The 15,798-nt window shown below is 45.5% G+C and overlaps 1 protein-coding gene across 3 annotated transcripts in view; it reads right to left on the bottom strand.

Moving 5' to 3' along the window:
* LOC125460086 (mixed lineage kinase domain-like protein) overlaps positions 1 to 15,798 on the bottom strand; it is a 64,598-nt gene that overhangs the window by 47,496 nt on the left and 1,304 nt on the right. The gene's annotated exons all lie outside the window — the stretch shown is intronic.

Here is a 15,798-nt window from a genome sequence, read left to right as displayed (position 1 = left end):
ACTAGAAAAACTGAATGGCCTGACAGTGGATACATCACCAGGACCAGATGGACTACACTCCAGAGTTCTTTCAGGAATCCCTAGAGTCAGGGAGGATCCCAGACAACTGGAAAATCACTAACGTGACACCCCTGTTTAAAATGGAAATAAGGCAAAAGATGGAAAATTACAGGCTGATTCGCCTAACCTTGGTCGTTGGTAAGATTTTAAGTCCATTGTGAAGGATAAGATTTCTAAATACTTGGAAGTATATAGCAAAATAGGGCAAAATCAGCATGGCTTCATCAATGGGAAGTCATGTCTGACAAATTTGTTAGAATTCTTTGAGGAAATAACAAGCAGCGTAGACCAAGGAGAGCCAATGGATGTTATCTACCTGGACTTTAAGAAGGCCTTTCACAAGGTGCCACACGGGAGGCTGCTGAATAGGTGTGAGAGGCAAGGTGCCAGCATGAATAGAAGATTGGCTGTCTGGCAGAAAACAGTGAGTGGGGTTAAAAGGGTCTTGCTCAGGATGGCAGCCAGTGATAAGTGGTGTTCCATAAGGGCCAGTGCTGGGACCACAACTTTTCACTATGTACATTAATGATCTAGATGAAGGAACTTCGGGCATTCAGGCTAAGTTTGCAGATAATACAAATTTAGGTAGAGGGACAGGTAGTATTGAGGATGCAGGGAGGCTGCACAAGGACTTGGCAGGTTAACAGAGTGGGAAAGGAGGTGGCAGATGGAGTGCAATGTGGGAAACAGTGAGGTAATGCACTTTGGTAACAACAATAGAGGTATGGACTATTTTCTAAAAGGGGAGAAAATTCAGAAGTTTGATGTACAAAGACACTTGGGAGTTCCAGTGCAGGATTCTCTTAAGGTAAACTTGCAGATTGAGTCAGTAATTAGGAAGGCAAATGCAACTTTGGCATTTATTTTGAGAGGACTTGAATATAAAAGCAAGGATATACTTCTGAGGCTTTATAAGTCTCTGGTCAGACCACATTTGGAGTATTGTGCACAGTTTTGGATCCCGCATTTCAGGAAAGATGTACTGGCCCTGGTGCGGGTTCAGTGGAGGTTCACAAGAATGGTCCCAGGAATGAAAAGCTTAACATCTGAGGAACGTTTGAGGACTCTGGGTCTATACTTGATGGTGATTAGAAGGGATTTAATTGAAACTTACGGAATACTGAATGGCCTGGACAGAGTGGATGTTGGGAAGATGTTTTCATTGGTAGGAAAGACTAGGACTCAAGGGTACAGCCTTAGGGTAAAAGGAAGGCCTTTCAGAACCAAGATAAGGAGAAACTTTTTTAGCTAGAGAGTTGTGAGTCTATGGAATTCACTGCCACAGAAGGTCGTTGAAGCCGGGTCATTGAATATATTTAAGACAGAGATAGATAGGTTCTTGCTTGTCAAGGGGATTAAGGGTTATGGGGAGAAATCGGGAGAATGGCATTGAGAAACCTATCAGCCGTGATTGAATGGTGGATCAGACTCAATGAACTGAATGGCTTAACATCTGCTCCTATGTCTCCTGGTTTTATGATCTAATAGCGGGGAAGAAGCTGTTCTTGAATCTGTTGGTATGTGTGTTTAAGCTTTTGTATCTTTGGCCCGATGGTAGAGGTTGGAAGACATTATAGTTGCAGTGGAAGCGTTCTTTGATTTCGTTGGCTGCCTTCCCGAAGCAGTGACAAATATTGATGGAATCAATGGACGGAAAGTTGGCTTGCGTGATGGACTGGGCTTTGTTCACATTTTCTGTAGTTTTTTACTGTCCTGGGCAGAGCAGTTGTCACACCAATCGTGATGCATCTAGACAGAATGCTTTCTGTGGTACATCTATAAAAATTGGTAAGAGTCTTTAAAGACATGCTGAATTTCCTCAGCATCCTGAAGAAGTGTCGGAGTTGTTATGCTATCTTGACCGTTGCATCAATGTGAGTGGACCAGGATAGATTGTGAGAGTCGATAGGTGTAATGCTGGAAAAGCACAGCAGGTCAGACAGCATCCACGGAGCAGGAAAGTCAACATTTCGGGCCGAAACCCTCTCTCCTGACACCTACAGACTCTGGCTTTCAGTATCTGCAGTCCTTATTGTCTCCACAGATTGATGGTGATCATCTCCGAGGAACATGATGCTCTCAACCATCTCCACATCATCACCATTGATGTAGACAGGGACATGCCCCTCACCTTGCTTGCTGAAGTCAATGATTAGCTCTTTTGTTTTGCTGACGTTGCAGAATGATTGTTTTCCTTACACCACATCAACAAGCACTCAATCGCTTTCCTGTATTCTGGCTCATCGTTGTTTGAGATCTGGCCTACAATGGCAATGTTGTCAGTGAATTTGTTGATACAGTTAGAATGAAATTTGACCACACAGTCTTAAATATATAGGGAGTTAGTAAGGGGCTGAGTACACAGCCTTGCTGGATGGCAGTGGACTAACACAGAGGAAGTGGTGTAATCTGTTCTCACTGATTGCGGTCTGTGGGTCAGGAAGTCAAGGATCCAGTTGCAGAGGGAGGAGCAGAGACCTATGTCTTGAAGTGTGGACATTAGTTTCGTTGGAATTATAGTGTTGAAGGTAGAGCTGTAGTCAATAAGTAGGAACCTGATATAAGTATCCAGATGTTCCACGAATGAGTGTAGGGCCAGGGAGATGGCGTCTAGCCTGGACCTGTTGCAATGGTAGGCGAATTGCAAGGAATCAATGCAGGCTGGGCGGCTAGAGTTGATATGATCCATGATTAACCTCCAGAAGCACTTCATAATTATGGAGGCCAGAGATACCATGTGGTAACCATTGAGGCATTCTGCATGATATTTCTTTGGTACCAGGATGATGGAGGTCTTTTTGAAGCAGGTGGGGACTTTAGATCATAGTAAGGAGAGGTTAAGATATCAGCAGATACTCTTGACAGTTGGAACTGAGCACATGGCCAAGGATTCCATTTGGGCTAGTCGCTTTCCATGGGTAAAAACAAGTTAACGGAAAAGGTATACCAAGTCATTAGGAAGACAAATGGAAGCCTTGCTATGACTTTGGCATAGTACATTGGTGAGACTGCACCAAGTGGACTGTGTACATTTTTGAGCTCCTAATTTAAGGAAGGAGAAACTCGCATTGGAAGTAGATCGAAGAAGATTCTTTCCTGGTGATTCCTGTATTTAAAATGTTGTCTTGTGAGAAAAGGTTTAACCTATACTCTTTAGACCTGAGAAAAATAGTTGGTGATTTTATCTAAGCGTGTAAGATTTTGAAGAGGCTTAAAAGAATACATGCTGAAAGCTGGTTTCTCCCCTTGGTGGAACCTAAAACTTGAAGGCACAGTTTTGAAATAAGAGGTCTCCCATTTATGACAGAGATAAGGAGGAACTTCTTCTGGGAGGAGTTCAACGAATCTTTGAAATTTACTATTCCAGGGAGCAATGGAGGCTGATATTTGAATATATCCATGTTCGACAGATTTTTGAGCTACAAAGGAGTCAAGGATGATGAATGAGGTGAGGGTGGGCAGGGAAAATGGTCACAATCAGATTAGTCATGTTCTTATTGAGTGGCACAGCTGGTTTAAGGAGTTCCTGTTTCCTATATTGTGTGTTTCATCAAAATATCTGCTGTTCAAACACAACCACAAACTCAGAGACAGTATATACTCAGACACACATCAGGATAAATAGATGCAAAAGTATATACTGTAAACACATAGACTGGGATTTTCCTTGGATAGCCTTTGGGGCTTGTGTAGGGGAGGGGGATGTGCCTGGAGTCACATGTGGTGGTGTTAGCAAGCTTTAAATCACTCATAAAGAAGGGCATCCAGTTCCTTTGGACATCAACATTTCCTAACTTCTCACCATTTTGGAAATTCTCTGCTTTTCTGTTTTTTTCAGCGGAAGTGGAACCTTGCATTTATTCACATCATTTATAATTTGCTGTTGTCCTTCCCATTCACTTAGCCTGTTCAAATCCCTTGAAGTCTCCTGTCATCCTCCTCACAATTCACACTTCACACAGAAGTTTTGTGTCTTCAGCAAATTCAGAAATTTTACATTTGATCCATACATCCAAATGATTGATATAGATTGTAACGGCCCTAGTTACAGTAATAATCCTTGCGCTACTCCATGAGTTGCAGCTTGCCAAATGTCTGCTAAACAATTCTCAATCCATAGCATTATATTACACCCAATCCCATGTGCTTTAATTTTGTTTAATAACCTCCTGTGCAACATCTCATTGAAGATGTCCTGAAATTATTGGGACCATACACAAGCCCCAGGATAGAGAAGAAGGCACAGTAAGGAAGTACAGACAGAAGATGAACTACCTTCCAGTGCCAGAGTAGCAGTGTCAACAAAGCCTGCAAGAGACTGCCACCAGTCAACAGGCCATGATACAGATCATCAGGCCATGATAAGGGAGAAGCAAAGACCCACTGATATGATGTCAGTGCAGGTGAAAGTCGCCATAGCCCTTAATACACCTCCAGTTCATTCCATGGACCCACTGAAGACAAGTGTGGTATCTCATAACCAGGGACACATCCTTGTACCAAAGTGCTGACTGGTACCCTCTTCAGAGGGGCCAACTAAGACATTCATTATTGCATGGATCCAAATAGTCATTGATAGAGCCTTTGGTTTTGCGGTCATAGTTAGATTCCCCAGGTGAGATATAGAGTCATAGAGTCACACAGTCTTACAGTAATAGAGTAATACAGCACAGAAGCAGAACCTTCAATCCAATTTGTCCATGCTTACCAAATAACCTAAACTGGTCCAGTACCATTTTCCAACATTTGGCCAATATCCCTCTAAACTCTTCTTATTCATGTACCTATCCATCAACCTCTGCATGAAACAGTTGCTTCTCAGATGCCTTTTAAATCTTTACCCTCTCACTGTAAACCTATGGTCTCTAGTTTTGGACTCCCCTACCCTGGGGAAAGAAATCTCAGCTATTCTCCCAACCAACGCTCCTCATGATTTTATAAGATTCTATAACGTCACCGCTCACCCTCTGATGCTCCAGGAAAAACAGCCCCAGCCTGTTCACTCCCTTCCTATAGCTCAAACTACCCAATCACAGCAATGTCCTTATAAATCTTTTTCAGGACCCTTTCAAGTTTAACAGCAGCTTTCCTACAGCGGGGAAACCAGAATTGAATGCAGTATTCCAGAAGTGGTCACACCAATGTCATGTACATCTGCAACATGATCTCCCAACTCCTGTACTCAATGCACCAGCCAATGAAAGCAAGTATGCCAAACACCTTCTTCACCACCCTGTCTACTTGCGACTCCACTTTCAGGAAACTGTGCACCCCACACAGCTAGGTACCTTTGCTCAGCAACACTGACCAGGGCGCTACTGTGTCCTGCCTGACTTGCTTTACCAAAATGCAACACCTCACATTTATCTAAATTAAACTCCTTCTGCAACTCCTCAGTCCATTGAGCCATCTGGTTAAGGTCCGTTGTGCTTTGAAGTAACCTACTTCACTGTCCCCTACACTATCAATTTTGGTGTCATCTGCAAACTTACTAACCACACCTCCTATATTCAATTCCCAACTCTATCCGTGCCAACAAAATAAATAATGCATGTATTGCAATCCTGAGGATAAACAATCAGTAATTCCTTAATAATCTGATCATATGTGAAGCCCAGGAGCAGCTAAGATTCTTATAAGTTCTTAGAATCCCTACAGTGTGGCAGTGACCCTCCAAAGCGCATCCCACCCAGACTCACCCCCTACCCTATCCCCAAAACCCTACATTTCCCATGGCTAATCCACCAGCCTGCACATCCCTGGATACTATGGGCAATTTAGCATGGCCAATCCACCCAGCCTGCACATCTTTGGACTGTGGGAGAAAATTGGAGTCCCCAGAGGAAACCCATACAGACACGGAGAGGACATACAAACTCCACACCATCAGCTGCCTGATAGTGGAATCAAACCAGGGCTCCTGGTGTTTTCTTAATTCTCTGATGATTGCTCCTCTCTGGTGCTCTCCATTTGTTGCCAACTGCAGTGGAGGCAGATTCTTGACCAAGCAACTCTGATGCCCGCAATGACCTTGGTGTTGCCTGAGGCCTGGAAAATCTGACATGCTGAGGGGTTGCTGCATGGATGATCCTCAGCCCTTAAAAGGTGAATCTGGACTTCCTGGCTGGCCAGAGAATAGGAAGGACCAGTGGAGACTGAAGGTGCTAGTCCTCTTCTCGCACTGCTGCAGCTCCTTAGACGTCAGAGACAATGGCATGCAAGCATTTCCAGCAACCACAGACTGGTCTGCTGCTTTTGCTTCTTGGAGACAAAGCAATTTTTTTGCTGGAGGTGACCTTGCATTGCAGGCAGGAGGGAGATTAATGTTTCAACAAAGTTCTGTAGCTTGGGTTGTGGTTGGAGTTGTTGGTTGGTTCGCGAGTTGGCTGGTTTTCATGAAAATGTTTTGTCCCCCTTCTAGGTGGCATCATCAGTGCTGTGTAGCCTCCGCTGAAGTGCTGTTGTCTGTCCCGCTCTGGATTTATACAGTCCGGTCTGTCATGGTGGGCAGCCTTGTTTCTGGTTTTGTACTATCGTGATATGTAGATGGGGTCCATTTCAACATGTTTCTTAACTGCAGCTCTCTGTTCTTCCTGGATTACCTGCAGGAGAAAACAGGAAGATCTCAGGACTTGGCCCTCCCAGCCTAACCCTCCAGAATCAGCTACTGTTAATTATTAATGATGCACAGCAGAGGACAAAGGAACACCATTCTTCAATCTCACCAAATCTCCCCTGTGCCCAGACATAAGGCTTTCTTTTTTATTGTTTATTCATTTTGTGGGATATGGGTATCACTGCATGTCCAGCATTTATTACTGCCCCATGTTGCCCTTGAGAAGGTGGTGTTGAGCTGCCTTCTTGAACTGCTGCAGTCCACCTGCTGTGAACTGACCCACAATGCCATTAGGGAGGGATTTCTAGGATTTTGAACCAGTGACAGTGAAGGAACAGCAATATATATCCAAGTCTAGATGGTGAGTAGCTTGGCGGGGAACTTAAATTGGTGGTGTTCCCACATACTTGCTGCCCTTGTCCTTCTAGATGGAAGTGGTTGTGGATTTGGAAGGAGCTGCCTGAAGATCTTTTGTGAATTTCTGCAGGGCATCTTGTAGATAGTACACACTGCTGCCACTAAGCATCGGTGGTGGAGGGAGTGGATTCTTGTGGATGAAGTACTAATCAAGTGGGCTGCTTTGTCCTGCATAGTGTCAAACAACTTGAGTGTTGTTCGTGCTGTACCCATTCAGACAAGTGGGGAGTATTCCATCACACTCCTGACTTGTGCCTTTTAGATGGTGGACTGGCTCTGGGGAGTCAGGGGGTGACTTCTGACCTGATATTATAGCCACTGCATTTCTGTGGTGAGTCCAGTGTCCTAGTCACAAACCACCTTGCAATTGCAGAAGGTGCTACATTTATGAGTTTGCCTCCTCCCTTCTCACTATCCAAGGCCAGATCTAACTTCTAGGTGAAACAGTGATGAACCTGGATTTCATTCAATCCAGTTGACTGCATTTGCTGCTCGCAATATGGTCTCCTCTGCACTGGGGAGACGAGTCCAGAGTGGGTGTTGCTTTGCCAAACACCTACACTCTGACAGTGCATGCTCATTGGTCTCGAGGTATGATTGTTCTTTCAGTTGGATGGAGTAGGTGCAACAGATCTCGGTTCAAATCCTGGTTGAGCCCTGACATTTTCTATTTATCTCCATTATGGGAGGCCCAGATGCTCAGTGGTTAGCACTGCTGCCTCTCAGTGCCAGGGACTCAGGTTCAATTCCTGCTTCGGGCGACTGCGCGTGGAGTTTGCCCATTCTGCATGGCTTTCTTCTGGGCATGCAGGTTTCCTCCCACAGTCCAAAGATGTGCAGGCTTAGTTGACGCGCCAAAGGAAATGCAGGGTTGCAGGGATAGAATAGGCGGGTGGGTCTGGGTGGGATGCTCTTCAGAGGGTTGGTATGGAATCGATGGGCTGAATGGCTCACTTCCACACTGTTGGGACTCTATGTTTCCATGACTGTAAAAATTACCCGACCTTCCATTTGCAGGCCGCTTAGACACCAACTGTGTTCCCATGCAAACATTTCTGTTTCAGGTCTGCTGCAGTGCTCCAGCAAAGCTCAATGCAAGCTGAAGAAACAACACCTCATCTTCCCCTCGGCACCTCACTGCCTTCAGGACTTAATATTGAGTTTAAGAATTTCAGAGCACGAACACTTCCCTTCATGTCTCAGATCCAGTCCTGTTTGGCTCGCAAAAATGTCTCAGCACAGCCAACCCATTTTCAAGTATCCCTAGTCCCCATTATCACCCTCTTCTTCCGTGGGTAATTGTCAACAATCCCTTTGAGTGCTTCTCCTTTTTCCTCTCTATTTCTGGACATTGTCTCCCTCCATCTGTCTTACTCCTGTGATGCGGAATGGAGGAACAAAGTATCAGTAATTTCAGCAAACTCACAATCACTACTGTGTGTGCAGTGGAAGACACAGGGAAACCATTCTTCGTGCTCATCCAAAGCTGCCACATGACCAGTAATTTGGTTACTCATCTACTTGTGCCTGCATTCCTGTCTCACCATCCATGATGGAATGGTTGGCATCGTGCCCCGCAGTTCCAGAACCTGCTCTTTCATGGGCTGTAGGACAGTGACAGATGAGAGCCAGCTGCTGGCCCGGGCCGTTTTACATCATGGTCTCTCATCTTCAACAAAAGCAGGTAAGAAAAAGGATATAGTTATTTGATAATAAGAAGCATAAAGCTTGAGTGAATTCCAGCCTCGCTGTTAGTTGTGGGCCTCCCCCCAGCACAAACCCACATTGGACAGGCTGTTGCTTGTGGTCACATTCTGGCTATCCAGCAAACGCATTGTTCTGGTAATGCTTTACTTCTACAGGAGGTGTGACCAAGCACTCTGTTTAGAAACTCCTTCTATCCAGCTAGTCAGAGTATCTCTAACATGAGCTTCAGCTTAATTACTCTGAGACAGAGTGAGTTGAGGTGGAGATGTCTTCTGCAGATATATCAAGTCAGGTCAGTCCTGCTGTCAAAAACCTCACATTCTGCAGTGCAGTCACAGAGTATGCTACGTTTTTTTTCATAATCTTCTCATGTGTGAATCACAAAAATCACATTTACGTTCTGCAGGTAATAGGGAAGACAAACAGAATTTATTTCGTGGGGAATAGAGCATAACAGTGGGGATGTTTTGCTAAAACTAGACAAAACACAAGTCACACCACAGTTGGAATTCTGTGAACAGTCTTGGGCCTTTTATCTGAAAAGAAATTCACTGGTATTTGAGGCAGTCCAGAGAAAGTTCACCAGACCGACACTGGGTATCAAGGGGTCAACTGACAAGGACAGGTTAAGTAGGTCAGGCCTGTATTCATTGAAATTTAGAAGAATGGAAGGTGACCATATTGAAACATATAAGATTCTAAGGGGACCTGATGGGGTAGTTATGGGGAAGTTGTTTACCCTTTGGGAGAATCTGGGACCAGAGAGCATAATCTCATAAGAAGATCACACATTCAGTACAGAGATGAGGAGGAATTTCTTCTCTCAGAGGGTAGTGATCTGTGGAATCCTTTATCGCCTAGGGCTGTCGAGGCTGGATCATGGCCGAGTTGGACAGATTTTTTATAATCAAGTGAAAGAAGGATTTTGGGGGAAAGGGCAGGAAAACGGAGTTAGGGACTATCAGAATAGCCATAATCTCATTGAATGGCAGCGTGGACTTGATGGGCTAAATTGAATACTTCTGCTCCTACATCTTACGCTCTGACTGTTTTACAACTTAGTCTGGATTACTTACAGTGATAATGGGAACTGCAGATGCTGGAGAATCCAAGATAATAAAATGTGAGGCTGGATGAACACAGCAGGCCCAGCAGCATCTCAGGAGCACAAAAGCTGACGTTTCGGGCCTGGACCCTTCATCAGAGAGTGGGATGGGGTGAGGGTTCTGGAATAAATAGGGAGAGAGGGGGAGGTGGACTGAAGATGGAGAGAAAAGAAGATAGGTGGAGAGCAGAGTATAGGTCGGGAGGTAGGGAGGGGATAGGTCAGTCCAGGGAAGACGGACAGGTCAAGGAGGTGGGATGAGGTTAGTAGGTAGGAGATGGAGGTGCGGCTTGGGGTGGGAGGAAGGGATGGGTGAGAGGAAGAACAGGTTAGGGAGGCAGAGACAGGCTGGACTGGTTTTGGGATGCAGTGGGTGGAGGGGAAGAGCTGGGCTGGTTGTGTGGTGCAGTGGGGGGAGGGGACAAACTGGGCTGGTTTTGGGATGCGGTGGGGGAAGGGGAGATTTTGAAGCTGGTGAAGTCCACATTGATACTATTGGGCTGCAGGGTTCCCAAGCGGAATATGAGTTGCTGTTCCTGCAACCTTCGGGTGGCATCATTGTGGCACTGCAGGAGGCCCATGATGAACATGTCATCTAAAGAATGGGAGGGGGAGTGGAAATGGTTTGCGACTGGAAGGTGTAGTTGTTTATTGCAAACCGAGCGGAGGTGTTCTGCAAAGCGGTCCCCAAGCCTCCGCTTGGTTTCCCCAATGTAGAGGAAGCCACACCGGGTACAATGGATGCAGTATACCACATTGGTAGAAGTGCAGGTGAACCTCTGCTTAATATGGAAAGTCATCTTGGGGCCTGGGATAGGGCTGAGGGAGGAGGTGTGGGGGCAAGTGTAGCATTTCCTGCGGTTGCAGGGGAAGGTGCCGGGGTTGGAGGGCAGTGTGGAGCGAACAAGGGAGTCACGGAGAGAGTGGTCTCTCCGGAAAGCAGACAAGGGTGGGGATGGAAAAATGTCTTGAGTGGTGGGGTCGGATTGTAGATGGCGGAAGTGTTGGAGGATGATGCGTTGTATCCGGAGGTTGGTGGGGTGGTGTGTGAGAACGAGGGGGGTCCTCTTTGGGCGGTTGTGGAGGGGGCGGGGTGTGAGGGATGTGTTGCGGGAAATGCGGGAGACACGGTCTCGACCACTGTGGGGGAAAGTTACAGTCTTTGAAGAACTTGGACATCTGGGATGTGCGGGAGTGGAATGCCTCATCCTGGGAGCAGATGCGGCGGAGGCGGAGGAATTGGGAATAGGGAATGGAATTTTTGCAGGAGGGTGGGTGGGAGGAGGTGTATTCTAGGTAGCTGTGGGAGTCAGTGGGCTTGAAATGGACATCAGTTACAAGCTGGTTGCCTGAGATGGAGACTGAGAGGTCCAGGAAGGTGAGGGATGTGCTGGAGATGGCCCAGGTGAACTGAAGGTTGGGGTGGAAGGTGTTGGTGAAGTGGATGAACTGTTCGAGCTCCTCTGGGGAGCAAGAGGCGGCGCCGATACAGTCATCAATGTAACGGCGGAAGAGGTGGGGTTTGGGGCCTGTGTAGGTGCGTAAGAGGGACTATTCCACGTAACCTACAAAGAGGCAGGTATAGCTGGTGCCCATGCGGGTGCCCATGGCCACCCACTTTGTCTGTAGGAAGTGGGAGGAATCGAAAGAGAAGTTGTTGAGGGTGAGGACGAGTTCAGCTAGGTGGATGAGGGTGTTGGTGGAGGGGGACTGGTCGGGCCTGCGGGACAAGAAGAAGCGGAGGGCCTTGGGGCCATCTGCATGCTGAATACAGGTGTATAGGGACTGGACGTCCATGGTGAAAATGAGGTGTTGGGGGCCAGGGAATTGGAAGTCCTGGAGGAGGTGGAGGGCATGAGTGGTGTCACGGACGTAGGTAGGGAGTTCCTGGACCAAAGGGGAGAAAATGGAGTCCAGATAGGTGGAGATGAATTCGGTGGGGCAGGAACAGGCTGAGACAATGGGTCGACCAGGGCCGGCAGGTTTGTGGATTTTGGGAAGGAGATAGAAACGGGCCGTGTGGGTTTGGGGAACAATGAGGTTGGAGGCTGTGGGTGGGAGGTCCCCTGGATTACTTACACCTCATTTTTATTTAAAGTTTTCCTTTCCCTTGTTTCAAAGACTCACTTGCATTAGACCTCAAAAATTTGTATGAAAATGTTAAGTACTAATTATGGTTTATATAAACCACAAAGGTAGTGGAGGCAAAGAGCAGCATTGCATTCCCCCTCTGCATGGTATTCTCACTCTCAATTTCCCAAGGTGTACACTCTATTCTGACCATTCTCTGCATTGACATATTTTTAAACAGCCACGCCCAAGTTAGAAATGGTAATTTAGCTTCCTGTCTACAGTAATTAGCCCCTATCCAGGCAATCACGTGTGACTGCTTGACTGTGACGTCTTATTAATTTAGTGAGTGTTTTTAATGTTTTAAGTTAAACTCAAAATGTTAAACTAAATTTCAACTTGGGGACTGTAAACACTCTGCTATAAACCACCTACCATGTTCTCGGAATTTAAACTCAACATAACTGTTAGAATAAAAACAGAAAGCGCAGCATCTGCAGTGACAGAAACAGAATTAACATTTTCAGTCCAGTTGATTCTTCTTCCAAAGACCTGTTGTGTTTCTCCAGTATTTTCTGTTCTTATTTCCAAACTCCAACATCGACATTACTTTGCTTTTACTTGTCATTTTGATGAATCTGGGCTGCACCCTTTCCAAGATCATTTTATCCTCCCTAAAGTGCAGAGCCGAGAACTGAACAGAATACTCTAGGTGTGGTCCAACCAAGGTTTCGACAAATATTTGGGTTAATTCGATCACTTTGTATTTAAAAGGCAGCATGGAACATTGTTATAATACTAGTTGATCGTGTACTGGAAATGTCAGATCCCAGAATGAGTCAGCTCCCAGAATGATACTTGATTTGAAAGACCATAAATTTTACTTCTCCTTTTATTTGCCGTGGAGATTAGTCATCGAGGCATACAGCATGGAAACTTACACGTCAGTCCAACTTGTCAACGCTAACCATGTCCCCAATCTAAAATAGTCCCACTTGCCTATGTTTGGCTGATAATCCCTTGAAACTTGCCTGTTCACGTACTTATCTAAATGTCTTTTAAATATTATAACTCTACCTGCATCCACTATTTCCTCTGGCCATTCCACACACAAACCACTCTCCATGTAAAAATGCTGCTCCTCATGTCTTTTTTTAAACTTTCTCCTCTCACCTTAAAAATATGCCTCTGAGTTTTGAATTACTCCACCCTCAGGAAATGACCCTTGCTATTCACCTTACCTATGCCTCTCACGATTTTATAAACCTCTATAACATCACCCATCAACCTCCTGCACTCACATGGAAAAAGTCCCAACCTAGCCAGCCCTTTATTTTTTATCAGTGAAACCCTTCATTTCTGGCAACATCCTGGTAAATCTTTCCTAAACACCCTCTGATTGCCTAATATCTTTCCTATAGGAGGATGACCAGGACTGTAAATTGTACACCAGAAGAGGCCTTACCCACATCCTGTACAACCTCAACATGATGTCCCAACTCCTATACTCAAAGGTCTGAGCAGTGAAGGCAAGCATGCTAAATGCTTTCTTAGCTACCCTGTCTACCCGTGATGCAAATTTCAAAGAATGATATACCTGCACTCCTAGGTCTCTCTGTTCTGCAACACTACTCCGGGCCCTACCATTAATTGTATAAGTCCTTTCCTTGTTGTTTTACCAAAATGTAACACCTCACGTTTATCCAAATTAAACTCCATCTTCCACTCCTCATCCCAAGACTCAATTGATCAAGATCTCTTTGTAATCTTTAATAACTTTCTTCACTGTCCACAATACCATCAATTTTGGTGCCATTCGCAAACTTACTAACTATGCTTCCCGTATTCTTATCCAAATTGCTTATATAAATGATGAACAAACCAGCTATTAGGGGTAGCACAGTGGTTCAGTGGTTAGCACTGCTGCCTCACAGCATCAGGGTCCCAGGTTCAATTCTAACCTCAGGCAACTGTCTGTGTGACGTTTGCACATTCTCCCCATATTAGTCTGGGTTTCCTCCCACAGTCCAAAGATGTGCAGGCTAGATGGACTGGCCATGCTAAATTGCCCATAGTGTTCAGGGGTGTTTATTTAGGAGGGTGGGTTGAATGGGATGCTCTGAGAGTCAGTGTGGGCTTGTTGGGCTGAAGGGACTGAATTATAAGTGTTAACTCACAGGGACTTGGGAAAAAAAACCTGACAGTGTTTCCTTATTCCAACCATCGGCCACATCCAGCTTTCCTGCTCCTCTGATGCTGCTTGGCCTGCTGTGTTCATCCAGCTCTGCACCTCGTTATCTCAGATTCTCCAGCATTTGCAGTTCCTACTATCTAGGAATAGGGTACTGAGTTGGATGATCAGCATAATCATAGTGATTGGTGGAGCAGGCTCAAAGGATCAAATGGCCCACTCCTATTCCTGTATTCTATGTTTCCATGCAAACGTTTCATTATTCACCGGGTATCTGATGAAGGCGTTTAACTCAAACCACATGATTTGCTTGAACTGATGTGTTTCGTTCACTGGTCCAAATGACTTAGTGACTTCTTTTAAAATAAGTAACTTAACAGAACTGAAAACACAAATCTATTTTATCATAAGTGACCATACAAAAATGGTCAGTTTCAGAGTAAAGTGATAAGATATACTATCACACACTGCTTTCGAAAGTTTCAGAAAGCTTTTATCTTTAGACAGTGAGTATTTGAGCCAGAATTTGTCTGTCAATGGAAAACATGTAACTGGAAATATTAATCTGAAGATGTCAGATGAATCCTTACTGCCTTCCTTCAACTCACATGAGAAGGTTCAAAGTTAATCAGATTCTCAAAATGTTGCTTATTTTCATCTTAAGTTTACTTGATGAAATTACGTCCACATGGCAGCATTTATACCTTTGCGGTACACCACTGAATAACTTTGTCAAAACCTCGTCTCAGTCAGCAAAGCCAGACACAATTAATTGTCATAAAATTAAACAATAAAAAAGATAAAGTTGCCATAGTCACAGCAGATCATACGGTTACTTTCTCACAAGAGAGAGATGATTGGTGATGGTTTAACCTGATTCTCACCATGCCTAAATATTGTCTAAACCTTGTCTGTTTTAAGCAGAACAATCGCATCCCCACCCTTGTCTGCCTTCCGGAGGGACCAATCTCTCCGTGACTCCCTTGTCCGCTCCACACTGCCCTCCAACCCCACCACACCCGGCACTTTCCGTGCAACCGCAGGAAATGCTACACTTGCCGCCACACCTCCTCCCTCACCCCCATCCCAGGCACCAAGAAGACATTCCACATCAAGCAGATGTTCACCTGCACATCCGCCAATGTGGTGTATTGTATCCCCTGTACCCGGTGTGGCTTCCACTACATTGGAGAAACCAAGCAGAGGGTTGGGGACCGCTTTGCAGAACACCTCCGCTCGGTTCGCATTAAACAACTGCACCTCCCAGTGGCGAACCACTTTAACTCTACCTCCCATTCCTTAGTTGACATGTTCATCCTGGGCCTCCTGCAGTTCCATAATGATGCCACCCGTAGGTTGCAGGAACAGCAACTCATATTCCGCTTGGGAACCCTGCAGCCCAATGGTATCAATGTGGATTTCACAAGCTTCAAAATCTCCCCTCCTTGCACTGCATCCCAAAACCAGCCCAGCTCGTCCCCGCCTCCCTAACCTGTCCTTTCTCTCATCTATCCCTTCCTCTCACCTCAAGCCACACCTCCATTTCCTACCTACTAGCCTCATTCCGCCCCTTTGACCTGTCTGTCCTCCCCGGACTGACCTATCTCCTCCCTACCTCCCCACCTATACTCT

Source organism: Stegostoma tigrinum, chromosome 16 (assembly GCF_030684315.1).
Source record: "Stegostoma tigrinum isolate sSteTig4 chromosome 16, sSteTig4.hap1, whole genome shotgun sequence".
Taxonomy (NCBI): Eukaryota; Metazoa; Chordata; class Chondrichthyes; order Orectolobiformes; family Stegostomatidae; genus Stegostoma; species Stegostoma tigrinum.
The sequence above is the reverse complement of the archived record's forward strand: the minus strand, read 5'-3'. Positions and strand labels throughout refer to the sequence as shown.